General features: G+C 38.0%; 1 protein-coding gene and 1 pseudogene across 1 annotated transcript in view; one reads left to right on the top strand and one right to left on the bottom strand.

Annotated features, from left to right (window-relative positions):
* The window catches only part of DACH2 (dachshund family transcription factor 2), a 781,274-nt gene that overhangs the window by 228,963 nt on the left and 535,641 nt on the right, over window positions 1-16,670 (top strand). The window lies entirely within an intron of this gene.
* LOC115869731 lies at window positions 11,398-11,943 on the bottom strand (annotated as a pseudogene).

Here is a 16,670-nt window from a genome sequence, read left to right as displayed (position 1 = left end):
CATAGATCTATTTCCCCATCCTCATATAAATATATTTGCATATGTACATGTCTTTATCTAGACCTCTATAAAGGCCCTTTTCCTCCCAGCTCTTTCCTCTATTTCCCTTGATAGTACCATGAGTTTTATATTTCACACATGAAATGATGAAAGGTAAAAACATAATCCTTCTTATATTGATAAAGTTCATAACATGCTTTAGCTTGTTTTTAAAAAAAATCATTGAAGAAAGAAAATAAGAGGAACATAAAGGGAAACTAAAAGAAAAGATGAAGGATGCAGGAGGAATGAAAGGAAAAAGACGGAAAAGAAAGATTAAAAACTTAGATATTGTCCCAAGCATTTGTTATCTAGCTAAACCCATGCTCTGAAGTTCCACTAACAGTCTGAAAAGGCAAGACGGTTATGTCTCTTGTTTGCTAAACTATGCAGAAATTTCCCTTATGAAGTGAGACAACCATATCTTTACTTTTCTAGCAAATTTTAGTTTACAGTTCCACGCTACGCACCATTTTAGAAACTTCTTTTAAGATTTCAAAATAAATGAACAAGCAAAATTTGTGTTCAGTGTTAGTAATTTACATTTTCATCATATCACATGGTTGAAAGGGATTATTGTTGAATGGAAAAAGAATTAAGTATGGTTTCACTTAATTCAAGAAATATCTATATGAATAACAAGAATTAATTGAGATGGTGAAAGTAGTTGCTGAAATTAAACACTGTTTATTAATTGCTGAAATTCAAACCTGTTTATATTATATTTAAATATAAGACAGACTCTCATGACTAAAGTTCAAGTACCAGTACCATCAAAGAAGACATTCCTCTTTCTTTTAAGCAAATACATAAAAATTCTTGTGATTGTACATTATATTTTCTTGAATATTAGTGCACAATAATCTGCCCAATCCCTCGTCAGGACAGAAATTCATCCTACCCACCCCCTTTTTTATTGAAACAAACTGGTCACCAAAGACTCAAGTGCATTTCAATATTACTTTTCCTGGTCTTTTTTCTTTTTAGCCACTCAAACTACAATTTAGGTTTGAGGGATAAGAAATCTAGAAGGATTTTTTTGTTTGTTTTTAAAGAAACATACTATATATATATTACACAGCCATATAAGAAATGAAATCAACAGCAGTATCCTGATAAACCCTCCAATTCCCCCCTTCCCCCTTCCTTTGCTCTCCCACTTCCCACCCAGTCCCTGGCCTCCTCATATTCAACAAAGTCTTATCTATTGGTATATAAACTATATTTCTTCTTTGATTTTCTTTGTAACAATGGTGATATTAAATATTTAGCTTTGTAGGATTGACTGATCTTGATAATCATCATGTTCTCTAATTTTGTCCATGTTGGGGTATTTAATACAGTTGTCATTTTTTTAAATTGATGCATATAATTCCATAGTATAAATGTATCTGAGCTTGAAGTTTTTTGGTTGTTTCCGTGTGTTTTCTGTTGTCGAAATTGTGGCAAAAAACACAGGTTTACATCTGCCTGTTGGTGTTTGGGTCTTAATTTCTTTAGGGTATGTACCCAGCAGAAAGATAGCTGAATCATAAGGTACTTGGATTTGCATTTGTTTAAGGATGTGCCATACTGAATTCCATAGTAATTGTACACTTTTACAATCCTACCGGCAATTTAAAAACATTCCTATCTCTCCATATCCTCTCCAGAATTTATTATTTTTCTGATTTATTGCTTGTGCCAAAAATGTCAGTGTGAGGTAAATATCTTATTGTTGTTATTTCTTTATTAATAATGTTCGCAAACATTTCTTTGAATGGTTGCTGGCCGTATGTTGTCTTTGGTAAATGGATTATTTATGTCTTGTGCCCATTTTGTTCATTTGATTATTTGTATTTTTCTTGTTAAGATGCTGTGGTTTTCTATAGATTTTTGAGATTAGCCCGATTTTATTATTCCAGTGTATTTTTTACCATTCCATGGATTCCGTGTTGACTTTTTTGATGCAGTCTTTTGATGTGTATAAATGTATTATTAGTAGGTCCCAGTTCTTTATTTTCTCTTCTAGGGTGTGGATATTTTTCATTATGTTCAATATTATCTTTATGCCTTTTATTAGAGTCCTTATATTTGTTCCTGTATTTTCATTGATGGTTTCAATAATTGAATGATTCATATTTATGTCTTTGATCCATCTTGAGTCTATTTTTGTACAAGGGTCTTGTTTCATTCTTTTTCAGGTGAAGATGCAGTTTTTCCAGCACCATTTGTTTAAAAACCTCTCTCTTGACCATTTAATGTGTTTTATTCTTTTGTAAAAAAATTAGGTGTCTATAAGTATTTGGTTGTATTTCTGGGTTTTCAACACTAATATATTGGTATTCATATCTGTAATCTTATGGCTGTTTTAATTACTGTGGCTAAATAATAAGTTAATTTTAATAGTATTTTAATTATCCTCAGTTTCTTTACTTTCCATATAAAGTTGGCAATTCATTTTTGTATATTTTTGACAATTGTAATGGGATTTGAATCAGAATTGCATTGAAGTTGTAAGGTATTTTGCTAAAGTATTGACATTTTCACAATATTTAGTCTGTCTGCCCAGGAACATGGTAACTTGTTTCATTTGTGTGTCTTTCAGCTCTTGAAGGGCTGTTTTGTAGTTTTCTGTAGGTCTTTTATTTCTCTGGTAAGGTTTATTCCTAAATAGTTTATCTTTTGTGCAGTTATTGTAAATGATATTGTTCTTTTGATGCCTTTTTTGGTATAATCATCCTTAACATATAATAATCCAACTGATTACTATATGTTGATCTTATGGCTATGCTGCCAATTTTTTCTATTAGTTTGAACAATTGTTTAATTGAATCTTTGAGGTTTTCTATATATAGGATCATGTTGTCTGAAAATAGTTAAATTCATCGTGTTGCTTTTTCTCTATATAGTCAGAAGGTCTGGATTTTATTTACTTTGGAAAATATTAATTTACACATACCAAATAATCTAATATTAACTCAATTTCTCTACTTCTTATACCACTGATAAGTATCACATCCATATTTCAGGCAAACGCATAGCCCCTGTGTTCATTTTATAAGATCAAAACTGTTGCTACAAGTTAGAGTTGAGGGTATCAGTGGCTTTTGAAGATAAAATCCTGTAAGACAGTTAATGCTACTTGGAGCAGTATGTGCCATTTGCATCTTAAAATAAATTCTAATAAAATAAAACAGCTGATGAGCTAGAACAAGATGTTTTATCTCTATACTACAAATCTGTTTATCTTCGCTCTACATATTTGAATGTTTATATAGTCTTATGATATTTATATAGCAGCTAATAAAATTTTTAACATGCTAACTTTTATCTATCCAAATAACTAATTTTGTTGGTCAAGATGGATAAAAATTTATATTCTTTATTGTTTTCTTTTTTTCTTTTCAATTCTCTGAGACACTATAGGGAAATTAACAGGGAGGGTAAAGGGAGAATGGGTAGGAAAGAAGGAACCGATTACATGGAACTGTGTGTGACCTCCTCCTTGGGGGACAGACAACCGAAAAGTGGGTGAAGGGAGACGTCAGACAGGGCAAGATATGACAAAATACCCATTTATAAACTATCAAGGGCTCATGGGGGAGGGGGGAGCAAGGAGGGAGGGGAAAAATGAGGACCTAATGTCGGGGGTTTAAGTGGAGAGAAAATGTTTTGAGAATGATGTACAAATGCGCTTTACACAATTGATGTGTATATGGATTGGGATGACAGTTGTATGAGCCCCTAATAAAATATTTAAAAATAAAAAATAAAATAAAATAAAAAGAATAAAAAAAAATCAAGAAACCATGATTAAACAAAAATATAAAAATAATAAACAAAAAAATCACTGGGGAAATATAATATTTCAGTTTAGTGTTGAGTATACTCTATGCCATTATAAATAATTATCATAGTATTGTTAAGTATAATATAAGCTTAGGAATCATTTTATGCTAATTTATTTGAATTCTTTGTCCTTAAGTTTAGTCATTCTTCCATTGATGAACATTTAGTTTTTTTCCATATCTTTGCTATTATGAATTGTGCTAACATGAACATGTTGTTGTTAGGTGCTATCGAGTTGGTTCTGACCCATAGTGACCATATGCACAAAAAAACTAAGCACTCCCTGGTCCTTTGCCATTCTCACAACTGTTCCTATGCTTGAGCCCATTGTTGTAGCCATGGTGTCAGTCCCTCTCCTTGAAAGTTTTCCTCTTTTTTGTTGCCCCTCCAATTTACAAAGCATGATGTCCCTATGCAGGGTCTGGGGCCTCTTGACAACATGTTAAAAGTATGAAAGATGAAGTCTTGGCATCCTTGCCTCTAAGGAGCATTCTGGACATACTTTTCTAAAACGGATCTCTTAATCCTTTTGGCAGTCCATGACACTTTTAACATTCTTCACCAGCAACACAATTCGAATGCACCAATTCTTCAGTCTCCCTTATTCAATGTCCAATTTTCACAGCCATATGAAGAAATTGAAAACACCATGTCTTGGGTCAAGTGCACCTCAGTCCTCAAAGTAACATCCTTGATTTTCAGTGCCCTAAAGAGGTCTTGTGCAGCAGGTTTACCAAATGGAATGCGTCTTTTGATCTCTTGTCTGCTGATTTCATGAGCACTGATTGTGGATATAAGCAAGACAAAATCATTGACAAGATCAATCTTTTCTCCTTTTAAGATGATGTTACCTTTTGAGCCCATTGTGAAGATATGGGTTTTCTTTCTGTTTTTTAAAAAGTTAATTCGTTTTATTGGGAGCTTGTACAGCTCTTCTCATAATCCATATATACATCCATTGTGTCAAGCACATTTGTATATTTGTTGCCCTCATCATTCTCAAAACATTCGCTTTCCATTTGAGCTCTTGGAATAAGCTCCTCATTTTCCCCCTCTCTCCCCCCTCCCCCTCCCTCATGAACCCTTGATAATTTATAAATTATTATTTTATCATATCTTACACTGCCCGATATCTCCCTTCACCTACTTTACTGTTGTCCATCCCCCAGAGGGGAGGTTATATGTAGATCCTTGTAATTGGTTCCCCCTTTCTACCACACCTTCCCTCCACCCTCCAGGTAGTGCCACTCTCACCACTGGTCCTGAGGGATTCATCAGTCCTGGATTCCCTGTGTTTCCAGTTCTTATCTGCACCAGTGTGCATCCTCTGGTTTAGCCAGGTTTGTAAGGTAGAATTGGGATCATGATGGGGGGTGGGGGGGAGGAGGAAGCGTTTAAGAACTAGAGGAAAGTTGTGTGTTTCATTGATACTACACTGCAATCTGAGTGACTCATCTCCTCCCCACTACCCCTCTGCAAAGGGATAGCCAGTTGTCTACAGAGGGGTCTTGGGTCACCACCCCGCACTTCCCCTCATTCACAATGATATGATTTTTGGTTCTTTGGTGCTTGTTGCTTGATCCCTTCGACACCTCGTGATCACACAGGCTGGTGTGCTTCTTCCACGTGGGCTTTGTTGCTTCTGGGCTAGATGGTCGCTTGTTTAATTTTAAGCCTTTATGACCCCAGACGCTATATCTCTCGATAGCCAGGCACCATCAGCCTTCTTCACCACACTTGCTTATGCACACATTTGTCTTCAGCATTTGTATGGGGAAGGTGAGCACACAGTGATGATTTTTTTGTTCTTTGTTGTCTGCTACCTTATCCCTTCAACACCTCATGATCACATAGCCTGGTGTGCCTCTTCCATGTGGATTTTGTTGCTTCTGAGCTAGATGGCCGCTTGTTTACCTTCAAGCCTTTAAGATGCTAGATGCTGTATCTTTTGATAGCCGGGCTCCATCAGCTTTCTTCACCACATTTGCTTATGCATACATTTGTCTTCAGCGATCGTGTCGGGAAGGTGGGTATCATGGAATGTCCATTTAATCGAGCAAAGTGTTCTTGTACTGAGGGAGTAATTTAGTGGAGGACCAATGTTCATCTGCTACCTTAATACTAAACTTATAAATATATGTACATTGATCTATTTCCCCATCATCATATAGAAATATATTTACATATGTACATGCCTGTATTTAGGCCTCTATATATGCCCCTGGCCTCCTACTTCTTTCCTCTATTTCCTTTTACTTTCCTCTTGTTCCACTGCCATGCTCAGCCTTCATAGGTATTGGGGGGGGGGAGGTCAGACTACATCTAAGGAGGTACATGTGAGTCCAACATAAAGGGAAAGCGGGTAGGAGGAGGGAGAATGGGGGTGGGGAGAAACTGAGATGATAACATGGGGCGGGGGAGCAGGGCACTAACTCACCCAGGGGGAGAGTATTGGTTGTGTCTCCACAGAATTGGAATGTGCATACAGACCCCACCATGACACACCAAACCAGGAGGGCAACATAACACGTGGAGGAATCTATAAAAAAAGTGGACTATAGGGCTGGCCCCAACCAGAACCAGCCTGACCCCCACCATGGAAGGGTGTGCCCCAGAGAATGACAATAGAACTTCTGGTGGGGGAAAGGAACCATACTCAGATGGAAGTGGAAGCAAATGAAGGGGGAGAAAGGGAGCAGAGCACACCTGGTCCACCAATCCCTGAGGACAATAACCCTGCTCAGAGCAGCCAATGCATACAGAGGAAGATATGGCCGGCCTCACTACTAGATGCAACATCCTGCACTGACCCATAGCTCTATATGTGACAACACTGGAGACACAGTGTGGGATGTGTGCCCGAGCTGACCCCACCACACCAAGGCAAAACACGAAGGGTGTGCTACAGAACAGCAAGGGGAGCAAAACAAGGAAGTCCTGAGGGAATGCCAAAAATAGACTTTGGGGCTAGGGCGTGGCACCCCATCAGACCAGACCGGAAAACAGCCCTAAAGGTCAACAAACAGAACTTGAACTGTTTACAGGCTTTTCTTTCTTTCTTTCTTTTTCATTTTGTATGTCATTGGCTTCTTTTGTTGTTGCTTTTGTCACTTTGCTTTGGCACTGCCATGTTTTTATGTGCATATTATTATCTCTGCAGGTCTATCTAGATATGATAGGCTGGATTAAAAATGTGCAGAAGAAAACAATGGGACCGACGGTTCAGGGGGGACAGGGGAGAGTGGGAGGTGGGGGAAGGGAAGAGGTTTTAACCAACCCAGGGACAAGGGAACAGCTATTGTTTCAAAACCAGTGGCAAGGAGGGGGTGAGAGGCCTGGTAGGGAGTGAGCAAGGGAAATTTAACCGAGAGGAATTACTGAAACCCAAATGAAGACTGAGCATAATTTGTGTTTTCTTTACATTGAGTTGTAATCCATTCTGAAAAACTGCAATCCTTGATCTTCATCAACAAGTGTTTCAAGTCCTCCTCACTTTCAGCAGGCCCGGTTGTGTCATCTTTATGTTTCAGGGTGAAAATAAACTTTCCTTCAAGCCTGATGCCCCATTCTTTTTCATATGATCCAACTTCTCTGGTGATTTGCTCCATATTGAATAAGTGTGGTGAGAGGATGCAACCCTGACACACACCTTTCCTGATTTTAAGCTATGCAGTATTCCTTTGTTCTGATCACACCACTGCCTTTGGTACATGTACAAGTTCCCCATGGGCACAATGAAGTATTCTGGAATTCCCATTGTTTTCAAGGTTACCCAGTTTGTTATGATCCATATAGCCTAATGACTACTAATAGTAAAACAAACAAACACACAAGTAAACATTTTCTGGCATTCTTTGCTTTCAGTCTGGATTCATCTTAGGTCACCAAGGGTCTCCCTTTTCCCAGATCCTCCTCATCTGACCTTAGTTCTATGGTTTGAGCATTCTGCTGGGCCACCTTCTTGTAATGGGCACAAGTATGAATCTCTTCCAGTCAATTGGCTAAATATCTGTCTTCTAAATCCTGGCATAGACAAGTGAGCATTTCTAGTGCTTCATCAGCTTGTAGAAGGGGTTCACACACAAATAAGTAATAAAATTATTGCTAGAAAATCATAGAAGCATTTATTAAACAATAATGTCAAAATGTAAAGCTGTTGTTTCTCAACATAGCCTCCATCTAAGTCTATCCATTTCTGAAGGCACTGTTTCCACCTTTCTAACTCTTCTAGAATAATTATGCTCTCTGAAATATACCATGCCAAGATTACAGGTTGGGCATCCATGAGGGACTCAAAACAGGTTCCTTCAAAATATCCTTTGAGTTTTGTAACCAAAATTAATACAATGGGGTGCAATTAAGTTTGTAGGGTGGATGGATGGAGTAAGATATCCCAATGAAATTCCTGTAGGACAGCCCGTTCTACTCTCAAAGAATGAACAGGTGCATTGTCATGGTGGAAAAATCATCATTGGCATAATTTTCTTGGCTTTTTTCCTGACGAATGCAGTTTTTAATTTTCTTAAAACACCTTTGTAATAAGCAAGCCCCTGTGACCATCTTTTTTCTTTTGAAATATGTAATCCAGATTATCTATTGGAATCCTAAGAAAATAATTGTCAGAGCCTTCTGAGTTGACTTCTCTGCCTTTCATTAGCTGGCCCAAGAGCTCCCCTAAAAATCTACAAATTGATATAATTTTTGGAAGATATCCTTTTTGTTTTCATTCAGTGCTGTCGAGTCAATTCCAATGCATATAGACCCTATGTACAACATAAGGAAATAGTGACAGGTCCTGCCCCATTCTGACAATTGTTCCTGTTTGAGCCAATTATTGTAGCCTCTACAACAATCCATCTTGTCAAAGGGCTTCTTTTTTTTCAGTCCTTCTCTGGTGTAACACGCATGATGTCTTGGAGGGACTCGTATCTTTTGTCCATGTGTCCAAAGTACGTAAGATGCAGTCTTACCATCCTTGTTTCTAAGGAGCATTCTGGCTGTACTTCTTCCAAGACAGCCCATGGCTCTTTTAATATTCTTCACCAACACCATAATGCAAATGCATAGATTCTTCTTTGGCCTTCTTTATTCAATGACCAACTTTCACATGTATGTAAGACATTTGAAAATACCATGGCCTGGGTCAGCACACTTGGGCCTCAAAGTAACATCCTCGCATTTCAAGACTTTAGAGGTCTTGTGCAGCAGATTTACCCAATACAACGCTTCATTTGATCACTTGACTGCTGTATATATGAGCACTGATCATATATACAAACAGGGTGAAATCTTTGAGTACTTCAATTTTTTCTCCATTTATCATAATGTTCCCTATTGGTCCAATTGTGTGAATTTTGGTCTCCTTTACCTTAAGTTGTTATCCACACTGAAGGCTGTAATCCTTGATCTTTATCAGCAAGCACTTCAAGTCCTGCTCATTTTCAGGAAACAAAGTTGTGTCATGTGCATATTATAGGGTGTTAATGTCTTATGATCCTGAGGCCCTACTCTTCTTCATATAATCCAGCTTCAAAAAAAAAATCCAGCTTCTCTGATTATTTGCTCATAACACAGATTGCATAGGTATTGTGAAAGGATACAACCCGGACACACACCTTTTTGATTTTATTTTTTTCTTTTAATCACAATTATTTACTAATGGATTGCAGAATACAATTTTAATGGAACAATAAGGCACAACAGTAGATTTAAATAGTTTTTATACAGTCAGGTGGGGAGGCGTAGCTCTGAGCATAAAAATTATAAATATATGAGTCCGGGAGTCTCTGAAGTAGTTCTCTAACAGACCAGAATCAGATAATTCTTCCCATTTATACAATTCATATTTGACATCACTTAGTCACAGACTGTTGCTTCATAAAGAATTTATCAGTCATTTATACTTTAGCCACTCAGCCTGGCTACTCCCTTCCTCGCTACCCCTTCTCCATTTATTTGCAGTGGTATTCTTCAGTAATTCTCTTCCTGAAAATTGTGTGAACATCTTGGATCCTTCCAAAGCAAGTAAACAATGAGTCACAGAAAGTCAGCCAAGGTTAGATATATAGATGAATGGACTTATGCCAACAGGAGCTAGGTTGGCAACAGCCCCATTCAATGAGTTCTAAACCAAGCTGACTTTGGCAGCGCTGTTGCTCTGGCTTGCTTAGAGGCCTGTAATTCCACTCTTAGGTTGTGTTAGCAATACAGGCTCCTTGTTTCTGAGGGTTTCTAGTGGTCCACACAGGAGCTAGGAAGCCAATATTGCCAAGCAGCTAATGTTAGCAATATATTCAGTGCTTTGACCTATATTAGGTGCTGACTGTGATTTTCGGTATAATTACTTTAAAAGTGTAAAATTCTTAAAGAATTTTGTGCAAAATGTCAAGACACTGAGGACAATCTTTAAATCTCTTGGATTGGGATAAGTTAGGCACTTCCTTAACACGAATCTTTGTACTTGGAAATGTGAAGTGAACAACATTCCAGTGATCATAACATTGAAGCATAAACCCTCCTGCGGAGGTATGAATACAGGAAGCTTTATAGGGTGTCTAAGGTTTCTCAAAAGAGCCGTGAGAAATTTTCCAAGCATACTGCCACAAACAGTCATTCTGGTGGTGACAGTGCCCTCAAACTAAGCAAAAGATCCAGGCAGATGGCAATTTTTGAAGGGTCAAAAAATGCACTAACATGAGTAGTCCTTTCAGTTTGTATGTTGAGAATCAGAGGCAGAGTGACCTATGCATAAGTACTCAGAAGAATGGCTCTACACCTCTCAGCAAGGCCACCATCTTTCAAGAACATTTCAATCTAGCAGCTCTTTGATGACTGAGCAAAGTGGAGGGGACCACGAGACAGCCACCTTCTTCAGAAAGAAGTGTTGGTTATTGAAAATTTCCTCGAGAGACCAGATCCCAGAAACCCATTTATGAGAAACGGTATCTAAAAGCAGGCAGGCCATTGAACTGCCTAGTCAGAAAGTATTTAACAGGCATAGGTTGGAATGCCACATAAACAGAAGGGTTTCTGAGGCTTAAGAAAAAACAAGGAGACTGACAAAGCAAGTGAATGATACACTGGGTGATGGAGTAGTAAGAAACTAAGGGCATTTAAAAAGAAGAGGAGGAAGGGACATGCACGCCATTGCTTAGCTGGAAGGCAGCATAGCTACTATCAACATCCAGTGAAAGCGCTTTGCTGGCTTTTACTGGGCATGACTCCTCTCATTTTCTCAGACTGGACGAATGTGTGGCCTTCGGCAGAAGAACACGAGAAGATGCTATTTCTGAATGGAGAACCAATGAACGGATACTGAAAAGAAAAGGACTGTGTGTACCACTCTGTAATGCCTTGCCTTACACCAAAGGCAGGTTTGCGTTGACAGAAAGTATCTGGGTGTCATGCAACAGTAGTACTTTGGGAGAATGGGAATGATGGGAAGGAGGCGGGGCTGGTGTACGAAAGAACTTTTCAAGTTTCAATTGCTAAATACTAGAAAGCATGGGACAATTTGGTCTCATTTCTTTAGTGAAGACATGGGATGCTCATTTTCTGTTCTAAGTCCAATTTTCCAAAACCTTGACAAATTATGTGAAAGATATGGAGCTGTCCCCAGCCTGATTGGCCTCCCGGATGGTCCTGTCTGTGATGCTGCCCAATTGCTCATCTGAGACATTCACTACAACCATCATGTGAAACACCTGTAATAGCTCACTTCAGGAAATCTTGTCCTCTTTATCCAAATCATATAGTCGAAAATCAAAATGCAGTTTGTTGCTTTGGCTGTTGAGTGGTTCTGCTCTGTTGATGTCTTTGCTCTTTGCATTATCCTCAATGGGTCAAAAACGAGCCAAAGTTCTCATGAATCCACAGGAGTTTACCTGTTCCTCTCCCTCCGGAAAGAAGGCATTGGTGATCCGGTGCCACAACAGATTGATGGCAATTTCTAGAATTCGCTGGAAATCTGTTGAATCAACTGTAGGGGAAGGTGATCTGACTGTGCAAAAAGCCAGTCTCCTAGATCCCCTTGAGCACTTCCTCCCACAATAACGTGGAAGCCCAAGACCGCATCCCCTAGCCCGGAGCACCTTCAGGAGCAGAGGCGCCTGAAGCAATGACAAAAACAAAAAACAAAACAAAACGAAAAAACAAGGAGGAAGTTAGGGCAGGCAGGAAAGGCTAAGGGTCAAGAAGGGAGAAGACCCCTTTCTTGATTTTAACCATGCAGCATTCCCTTATTTGGTTTACACAACTTCCTCTTGATCTATGTGCATGTTCCTCATGAGCACAATGAAGCGTTCCAGGGATTCCCAGTCTTCACAAGGCTATCTATAGTTTGTTATAATTTATAGTGTCTAATACTTTTGCATTGTCAGTAATACACAAGTAAACATCTTTCTTGTATTCTTTGCTTTTAGCCAAGATTCATGACATCAGCTGTGATATCCATTCGTCTACACCTCTTGAATCCTGAACATTGAGCTACCTATCAATGTACTGCTGCAATTGTTGGAGGATCTTCAGCAGAATTTTACCTTGATGAGATATCAGTTATATTGTTCTATAGTTTACACATTCTGTTGGTTACCTTACTTTGAAATGGGCACAAATACTGAACTTTTCCAGTCAATTGGCCAAGTAGCTATCTTCTAAATGTTTTTGGCATAGAGGAGTATGTGCTTCCAGTGCTTCATTAGCTTGTTGAAACATTTCTATTAATATTCCATCAATTCTTGAAACTTTGTTTTTGGCTAATGCTTTCAGTGCAGCTTTGACTTCTTCCTTCTGCACCGTGGGCTCTTGATCATATGCTACCTCTTGAATTGCTTGAATGTTCACTAGTTCTTTTTGATACATTGACTCTGTATCTTTTGACAGTATTCTATTTCCTGTTGATGCTTTCTGCATTGTTCAATATTTAGCCCATAGAATCTTCAATATTGCAACTTGAAGTTTGTATATTTTTTAGTTCTTTCTTATTATTTTTAAAGCATTTTATTGGGGGCTCAGACAACTCTTATCACAATCCATCCATCCATTGTGTCAAGCACATTTGTACATTTGTTGCCATCATCATTTTAAAAACATTTTCTATTTGAGCCCTTGGTGTCAGCTTCTTTTGCATTCTTTCATTTGAAAATATGCTGTGTTTTTCCTGTTTTGTTTTTTAACTCTAAGGATTTTCCAATGTCCTTATAATATTTTTATTTTCTCAAGCTGCTATTTATACATTTCCTGTTTAGCTCTTTTGTTTCATTTTTCTCTCTTTGCCATAGCTACTCTATGATTAAGAACATTTCAGTCTTTTCTGACACCTACTTGGATCTTTCCCCTGCTATCTTTATAGTGATTTTTTGCTTTTTGCGTGTATGATGTTCTTGATGTCATCATATCTTCTGTCATTAATGGTTAGTTCATCAAATTTGTTCTTGAGTTGTTTTCAAAATTCAGGTGGGATCGTCTCAAGGTCTTATTTTAGCTCTCATGGACTTTCTTTAGCTTGAAACTGAACTGACATATGAGCAACTGATGATCTGTTCCACAGTTCACCCTTGGCCTTGTTTTAGATGCTGTTGTTGAGCTTATCCATAGTCCCTTTACAAAGATGTAGACAATTTGGTTTCTGCGTATGTTATCTGGAGATAACCTTTTGTGTTGTAGAAAAATGATATTTGTTCTTGCACAATTATATTCTGTGATTTCCTGCTGTGTTTCTATCATCAAAACCATATTTTCCAACTATTGTTACTTCCGTTTTATTATTTTTTTTACCACTTTTTCATTCTAATTGTCACTCATTATCAATGCATCATAGTTGCATGGTTGAACAGTTTCAGACCGAAGACATTGGTAAAATGCTTTACTTTTTTCATCACCTGCTTTAGTGTTTTGTGCATAAATTTCAATAATAGTTGTATTGTCTGGATTTTCTTGTATTCAGATAGATAATATTCTGTCACAGACAGCAGTGTACTTCAAAATAGATCTTGAAATATCCTTTTTTGACAATGACTGTGATGCCATCCATCTCATCTGTCATTCCTGGGAAATCCAACAGAAAATAACAAAACAAAACAAATAGGCAAGAAGTATATAATAAAATGATAATAACAATAATTTAAAGACTATAAAAGAAAAGACCATAATTAGTATATAAAAAATCTAGAGAAGAAATTTCTGTCATGGAAGAAGGGAGACACATTTGAGCACTGATTAAATTCAGGTTGGGTCAAGAGGTATTCCATTTGACCAAGTATCATATTATACCATGGTTCCATCCACCACAACCAAGTTTACCATAATCCCTGTCTGATAATGAAGCTGTCCGAGTAGCCTGTGGCTACAGGGCATCTACCAGAGGCTTAATCTGACTAAATACTCTGTGGATGGATTTCGAGCTCCCACAGTCTTACATAACCTTCTCCAAATTGGGGGTTCACAATTTAAGCTCTGATACTTTTCCCTTCATCGTATTTGGATTTTGCTATCATTATCTTCGGATCACTGTTGTGCTTCATTGATCTGGACTTAGTTTACACCTCACTTAGATGACTACTTGTTTCACTACAAGACTTTAAGTCTCCAAACGCGATTCCAGTTGATATTCTGACACCATCTGCTTTCTTTACCACACTTTGATGGAGCAAACTTATCTTCAGTGATCTCTTCATGAAGGGCCACACAAAAACGAACTCTTATTATATTGGGGCTTGAATTAAATGAGAGCCCCCAAACTATCTGCTTGTCCACAGATTATTAATGACTCTGGTTTATTTGCCAGTTATATTATGACTAAAACTAAAACCAACAAGAACAACAACAAAGAAAACAGAAGCAAACAAAAGGCAGAAAAACAAATAAACCAAAAAGAAAAACATTGTCACTCATCCCCCTGGGGTACAAGGCTATTGCATTGATAACATCAATAATTTTCCCAATGACATAGAATTGAAGATACTGTTAATATGAGGAGTTTTTTAATGCAAGTACAATCCAACTGTGAAATATAATTCCTGAGCTGTTTTGTAAAGATTGATTTCTTAATTGATTGAGTTCCCTTTAAATTGAGCTTGGGGGTTGGTGCTAGAGGAAATTTTCCTGTCATTTTTTATAAGTGCAGATCCTTGATTATCAGATTAAAACCTGTCTTATTAATGCAAGGGGGGGCATTAAGGTACAAAATATATGGTCGCTCTGGATCCCCTTTCAGTGGACAACCACTAAGCCAGGAATCCCACTCAAAATCCAATGACTGCCATTTCCAGTGTTGGGATGGTCATCGTTTGCTTTCTGTCCTATCAGAGTATTTAAATCCTAACTCCAAGGGTGCAGACAATTTGGGGGTAAGGGCTTAATTTGTTTAGTCGGTGTGTTGAGTCCTTCTAATGTGGCCCTTGAGGAATGCTATGTTGCATGTGAGGATCTGAGGTGCGTACTTCACGGCAGGCTGCATACCTAGGGTTGGATATAAACTTATACATAATGTCTCTGCAGAAACCTGAAATCAGGTTTATTATTCTCTTCTTAGGTTCCCTACAATTATTGGTAGCATCCTTTTCTGATGTGAGGTTGCTCCTCCCTATTTATCCGCCATAATCACCAACAGAAATATCCTCCTCTAAAATGTAGATATTTCTCTCCCCTGGTCTTAACTTAATTTTCCAGTAAGGTTCTCATCTCTTTCCTGCGGAGGAACAGTTGATTTGTCGTCACAGCCTTGTTTCAGTGTTGTATAGCATCAGGTGGGTAGTCTTCGTCCTTTCCCCCTTTTTTGAGGGAGTGACCCCAGCCAATGTGAGGTGTACTTTTTTGAGGTGATTCTTCTCATGTGCACTTAAAGGGGGTGATGGATGGTTCATGGCCAGTAGGTAGACTCTTTACCTTTTGGTTTTGGAATTAGTCTCTAAGATTTGTTTAATTTGTGTATCTTTATATAGTAGTGGGCTCATACAACATTTGTGCTTTTGTGATTGACTGATTTCATTCCACATAAGGGTTTCTAAGTCCTTCCATGTCATGTAGTGTTTCATTACTGTTTTTTAGGGATGCATAATATTCCATTGTGTATATGTACCATAGTTTCTTAATCTATTCTTCCATTGTTGGACATTTGGGCTGCTTCCATTTTCTTGCTATTGTGAACTCTGCTGCTATGAAAACAGGAGAGCATACATCCACTTGAGTTATGTCTCTTATTTCTTTGGGGTATATGCCTAATCGTGGTATTGCTGGTCCATATGGGATTTCAATTCTCAGTTGCTTTTAGTATTGCCATATCATTCTCCATAGTGGTTTGTTTGTATTTACAAGTCCACCCAAAGTGATACAAGTTCCAATTTCTCTACATTCTCTCCTGAATTTGCTGGTTTTTTAAAAATTGGGCTAGCATTGAGGGTGTAAAATGGAATTTCATTGCTGTATTAATTTGCATCTCCCTGATGGTGAGCATTTTTTCATGCTCCCTGATCACGAGCATTTTTTATGTGTTTGTTCATCTTTTGTAATTCATTTTTGGTGAACTATCTGTTCATCTCTTTTTCCAAATTCTTGGGTCATTTGTTATTTTCTTGAGCTGTTGTGGAGTTCTGTATATTTTGATAATTAGACCCTTGTCCAATGTGTTGTTACATTTTTTCCCCAATCGATGGGCTCTTATTTTATTCACCTGGTGAACACTTTTGATGTACGTGATGATGTAATTTCAGCGTGTTCCAATCATCTACTTTGGCTTCTGCTGTGTGTGCCTGCTTCATTATGCTTGGTAGTCTATGTATGCCCTGTGATAGGGACCTTAAGTT

This window comes from Echinops telfairi, unplaced genomic scaffold (assembly GCF_000313985.2).
Source record: "Echinops telfairi isolate 266 unplaced genomic scaffold, ASM31398v2 ScPeMD7_42;HRSCAF=159, whole genome shotgun sequence".
NCBI lineage: Eukaryota > Metazoa > Chordata > Mammalia > Afrosoricida > Tenrecidae > Echinops > Echinops telfairi.
This window is presented reverse-complemented; position numbering and strand designations above follow the sequence as displayed.